Source organism: Manihot esculenta, chromosome 12 (genome assembly GCF_001659605.2).
Source record: "Manihot esculenta cultivar AM560-2 chromosome 12, M.esculenta_v8, whole genome shotgun sequence".
NCBI classification, from domain to species: domain Eukaryota; kingdom Viridiplantae; phylum Streptophyta; class Magnoliopsida; order Malpighiales; family Euphorbiaceae; genus Manihot; species Manihot esculenta.
Window position 1 is genome coordinate 25286872 of NC_035172.2, and position 6552 is coordinate 25293423.

The window sequence follows — 6552 nt, forward strand, 5'->3', positions numbered from 1 at the left end:
GATGGTATTATTTTAGAATCTGATAAAAAATTGCAATCCCATGGGCCACATTCACTTAGAAGCATCCTTGGAGGCTTGGTTTTTTTTACAGCTTGGTTGTTTCTTTAGTAAATTGATGTGGTGAAATTTTATACAATTATTCATATATTTTTTAGACCCACCTCCTTTTAATTTAATTGTTTTTTTTATTTTTTTTAGGTTTTTATGTTTAATTATAGAATTTTTAGTTTTAGTCTATCATTGATGTTTTCAACTTAATTTTTAGTGTTTTTATAGGTCAAAACAAGTGAAAGAATGAAGAAAGCACCTTGGAGAGAAATTCGGAGACGTTTGGAGAGGATTTTGAAGAAACAAACAAAAACATGGGATAACCCCGTGCTGTTGTCTCTATTCCGTATTTTGGCCTTCTGCCCCATGTTTTTCACTGGACGAATTTTTTAAAGCCCAAATGATACAGTAGAAAATACGGGGTAGACCGTGTTTTCATGGTCTACCCCGTGTTTCGCTCCCTTCCATGCGTAATATCTCATATTTTCGCCAGAAATCCTAATTCTCTGAGTTTTCCTCTATGATCACGGATTATGAGTCTCAAAGGGGTATAAATACATCATGATTGAAAGACGGAAAAATCTTTTTTCCCACATTTGAACACATACACAACAGAAATTGCAAAAAACTCAAGGATAAAGATTTAGAATATCTAAAAGGAGAAATTCATACATCTAGAGTTTTTTTTTTTTATTCTCTTATTCTTTTGATTTATTGTTCACAATTATTTTAGGATTATTTTGGATAATTTCTCAATAGAGTTTATTGTTGAATTCTTGAATATAAGCAACTAAATTCTTTTGCTAGGGGACTTAATGTAGCTTGGATTATTGATTCTCTTTAATTTATTTGAGTTGATTTTCTTTATCAATCTATTATTTAATTCTTGACATTAATGTTTTTGAGTACTTACGGGATGTTTGAATGATTTTATCATGAGATTAATACTGAAAATAGGAATATTTTAGGACTGAATTGGGAATTGAATATTGTAGGAATATTAATTGGATTGGGAATAAAGATTTGACCTGTGGAGCCTTAGACAAAATAATCACAGTATTTGTGAAACTAATTAGAGAATTATAATTAGAGAATTATCAGATTATTGGAAGATAAGTGATAATCTTTAGTTAATTAATTTGGTTTTACTCGACAGAGATGGTCAATTATCTTAGGATTATTTGCTCTAGATTTGATAATTAAAATTATATTATTAACCAAATGAATTAATTGAATCAGGTCCAAGTGAAAGTAAGGTACTCTACTTAATATTGTTTCATAAATTATACCATGTTGAGTGTTTAATTTTATTTTCTTATTTTATTTCAAGTTTACAATCATCATTTATAATTTATAGTCTAAATAATAATTAGATTTGAAAATATTTTGATACTTAATTTTCAGTCTCTATGAATACAATACTCTACTCCCTTTTTATTACTTGAGATATTCCATACACTTGTAAATATTGCCAACCTGTTATAAATTCTCTTCCTTTTTCTATACTTTAAGCATATTTTTCAAGAGGCAAATTGGGTGGTTGATTCTCTTGCTAAACAAGGTGTATATAGGAGAGGGACTTTATTGCATGGTTATGAATTTTGCCGTTGTCTGTTTTTCTTATGCCTTTATTATATTATAATTTCCTTTAGTCTCTCCTGGTTGATTGCTTTGTTTAGGTTTTTTTAACCAGTTAAAGTTGTGGCTTTTAGATCTATATTTTGAGACTCTTCAAGTTTTTTCACTAAGTATGCAAATGCCTAAATATGGGTATTTTTGGGTTTCTGATTTAGTGATGTGTATCATGTTAAGTTTTTTTCTGAATTTTTAATATATATCTTTTTTTATAAAACAATATAATTCAAATTAAGTTTAAACATTATGATAAAACTATTTTGTTATTAAGCATTTTAAAATTGTAAATGCATTATAAATTACATATTTATAAGAATGATATTATTAGTATTTTAACATATATACTCCAAATTATAAAAGTTAATTAATATATCCTAAACTAACCATCTAAATTTATTTATACCCTACCATTAAGTTTGACCGTTATATTTAACGAAAATGCCCTGTCATCATTCTAGTTAGCACCTAAAATTAATATTTTAATATAATCTAAATATATAATTGTAAAAAAAAAACTCTAAACTTTATCAATGTTAACAATTATACTCTTAACTTTTTTTTAGCAAATATACCGCAAATCAGCTTTTGATTTGTTTAATTTTTAATTTTGATTCGACTTGTTTATAATTTTAGATGACATATTTCTAAGAGCCAATAGCTTATTTTATTTTATTTTATTTTTTGCATCAATAAGTATAATTTTTTGCATAGTTATCTGTCACGATTCAAACTTGTGGGCCGGATCGGCACTAGGACTTGGAGCGGCATAAGACCTCCAAAACTCGTAGTAAGTCTCAAATCACAACAAATAAAAAATTTGGCCCAAAAGAAAAGTCTAAAAATCACAAGAATATATTAGTTGAAATAAAAATTCCTACAACCTAGAGAATACCTTCAATAGTCACTGCGAAGTTCTAGAGTTAAAATTTTAAATATCAAAATATAATAAAAATGTAGATAATCATGCGAGAAAGAATTTGTAAGTCGATTCTCAAATAAATACACTTGCTATCTGGAAAAAAAAATTTGAACAGGAGTGAGCATTCTACGAATACATACATTAGTTATAATCATAAATCCTATAATTGTGATCTAATACAAAAGTAATCTTACTATTGAATTAATCATACAATCTTCACACAAGAGGATAAATTGGAGCTACTCACGCACTCATCCAAAATAAATAACTATTGGGAGCCGATCCCATGTCTTGACTCTCTCAATTCAATACATTCACTTAAACTATTCTGTAAGAGTCAGCAAAATATAGCATCGTATTTATTCCGTAGTAGTGAAATATAGCGTCGTACCTACCTCGCCTATCCATATCATGGGGAGTCAGCGAGATAATGCGTCGTACCTACTCCGGAAATCCACATCCATCCATCACGTATATATATATAAAATCTCTAACTTATCCTCAAGGCAGCACAACAGAAAATAAATAATGCAAAGAGTAGTGAACGATCCTAACATATTAACTAGGTACATAATATAAGTAATGCATGAGCATATAAGATAAATATAAATATTATTGAATTTACAAAGATAATTAATATCTAATTCATAAAATGGGGTGACCTGTCGCCAAATGATCTTGTTGGAAAGAAGATAGTTGATTCAGATTACTTATATAAAGTTATCCTAAGGTTATCAAAGACAGACCATAAGCAAAGAAATAAAGTGACAAAGATATTCTAAACTTATGATGAACATTTAACAGAATTTTTTCATACCTAGGACCTAATCTCCCTGTAGACAAACATAATTAGTCTATCTTTACAAGCACATTGACCTCAGGCTCGCAACACAAAATTATATTGCTCATCCGGTATTTATCAAAACTATCTAATTAGTGCGTCTTTTGCTCACATGCCATACTATCTCTAAAGTCCAATAAAATATTAAAAGCCTTTTGAAAATTCCACAAATATTCCTTATAGTTCTAATAAGAATACCTTATTGTAACAATTAACTTTACTCAATTATACCCCACCTAAGATATTTAATAAAACATCAACCTAAACATTAACATTATTATAAAATGAAAATTTTGAGTTTGGGTTTACCTTTGCAAAAACGAACACCTGGACCGCTTTGAGAGCATCTGAAATTGGTGGAAACGTTGGTGGAAAGGACTGTAAATACGATAATCTTTCATAAAGGTCCCCCGAGTACATTGATCTGCCTGAAAATTCGATCCCGAGGTCGGTGAGATATTGATGCTCCGAATACAGTTTTGAAATACCCAAGATTCATTAGTCATTGATTCGAAGACCGTTTGTCAAAATTTCCTTCCGATCGTCCAATATTAGCCAATTTATTTCATCCATCCATTTATTATCTTCATCATACGTTGTCCGATCTGAGGCATAGTAGGTGTGAAATTGAAGCTTGTGGAATGTATATCACGATTACCAGGCTTGATCACTGAAATAGATCGCTGATTGGCTGAGATTTGAAATATAATTCTCAAGTTTCTCTCTCCTCAATCTCACTGGAAACTTCATGAAATCCGGTGAAGCTGGTCCCAAATGAAAGCCTATACTGCCAGGAGTCCAACGCCACCGAAAACACCTTACCTCGACATCGGAATCACATCGGAAAGTTTTGGTTACTTATTTTCTCTCTCCTCACCGCTGCTAGAAACAAGAACCAAATATGGCGAAATTGGTCCCTTCTAAAAGCTCTCTTCACCAAAAGTCCATATTATTGGAATCACTTCGATAGGATGCTCGGATTGTAAGATATGTGATTTCAAAATTTAGAAACTCATTTTCTCTCTCTTTACGAATTTTTTCTCTCTTCACTGAAATCTAACATTGTTCTAGTCATGGGAGAGTGGTCGACGGCCACTTATCTGCCGGTGAAGCTAAATATAGCTGATGGTGGATGTGGTGACCGGTGAAATGGAAGAACGAAGGAGAGAAGGAAAGAGAAGAAGAGTGAAAGAGAGAGGGAGGGAGAGAGAGCGTGAGAGGAGAGCGAGGCTGTGATGATTTTTTTTAACTTTAAATGAAAATTATAAACTAATCCTTAATCTTTTAAAATAATTCAAATCAGTACAAATCTTTTTAAACAAATCCATTTGAGTTTCAAAAATTAAATTAACTCTCCCAATATATTTACATATCTATTTATAGAATAGTTATTTAAAATAATATTTTATAATTTAAATAATTTAATACTAAAATATATTTAATTGAATGGATTTAATGATTCGGTTTATTATAGTAGTATATGTAAATAATTTCTTTAAAATACCATAATTCAATATATTAAAATTAAAAATTAAAAATCACGAAAACACTTATACATGATAAATTAATATGATACAATAATATAATAAATATATGAACCAATTAAATATTAATAAATTTTAAAATAATAGAATTATAATAACTCAACATAGTTATTACAACATCACAATATTTACTAATAACAAAATAAATATTTTTCATATCATTCCCTTTTAAAATATTAAAAATTAATAACACTAATAGTTTAAACTTAAAAAATATATGAATAGATAAATAGTATAAAAGAAATTTATTAAATTTATAAATAATTTAATATTTTTAAAATTTAAAAATTTTCCAAATCATAATAATAATAAAATAATATTTTAAATAAAAATATTTTTAAAAAAAAATTCAGATTATTAAATTTTTTCCCTTTAAGAAAATTCATCATCCAATTATAATTTATTAATTAATTATTATTATTATTTTAATATTTATATGTTTTTTAAATGAATTATAAGAAGAAATAAAATAAAGTGAGTATAAATATTTATATCCTTCGCAACGAAAACACATGTTGATATATTTTTTATAATCCAAACTCTTATATTATTCATTTTCTACTACGTACCAAAATAAGTCTTTTACTAAATTCGTCTTTCACAAAATCCTTCTTTAAAAACCAACTCCCACTATGATTATAACTCTTATACTATCTATTAAATATGATCACTATCAATACTTAACACTCTTTTATCTTTCTTCGATCTAAATCTATAACTCTATATATTAAGCATTAAAATTTCATTTTTAATTGTATTTCTTATCATGCCACAACTTCAAAATCTAGCTCATCCTTAGCTATTATTATTATATTCCCTCGATTGATAATTATAATTATTTTTTTAATTATATATTCCTTATATCTATTTTATATTAGTATTAGACCCTTTCTTTTGAACTATATTTTACTAAGAAACTTTGTATAGTCACCACCATTTATATATCTACTATTCACTCACTTATATGTATTTTACTACCTCATACCTTCTCTATCTATTTAAAATCACAAAAATATTTTTTATAAAATATGACAAAAAAATACAATAATTTTAATATATCATAAACTGAACATACCAATACAGAAAAAACTCATTTGACCTGCATGTGAATAAAACTCAATAACTTAAGAAGCTTAACTCACCCTCACAATCCACAATATTCTCAATTAATTAAAATAATAATAATAACAACACTATTGTGAGCTTAACTCTCCAAAAGAAATCCAATATCACAAGAATATATTAGTTGAAATAAAAATTCCTACAATCTAAAGGATACCCTCAATAGTCACTATGAAATTTTAGAATTAAAATTTCAAATATCAAAATATAATAAAAATGTAGATAATCCTGCGAGAAAAAATTTGTAGGTTTATCCTTGATAAAGTACACCTATCATCTCAAAAAAAAAATGAACAAGGGTGAACGCTCTACTCAATTAGTATATACATTAATTATAATCATAAATTCTATAATTGTCTAGTACTAATGCAATCTTACTGATAAAAATATATCAATAAATTAATCTCACAATCTTCATAAAAGAGAATATATTTATACTATTG

At 27.6% G+C, this 6552-nt stretch overlaps 1 long non-coding RNA gene across 1 annotated transcript; it reads right to left on the minus strand.

Moving 5' to 3' along the window:
• Positions 1-2743: 2743 nt before the first annotated feature.
• Positions 2744-4799, minus strand: LOC110627690. The gene is made up of 2 exons (XR_002489907.2): positions 3753-4799; positions 2744-3043 (listed from the first exon to the last, which is right to left on the minus strand). It is a non-coding gene; the product is annotated as an uncharacterized LOC110627690 (long non-coding RNA).
• Between the last annotated feature and the right edge of the window lie 1753 nt (positions 4800-6552).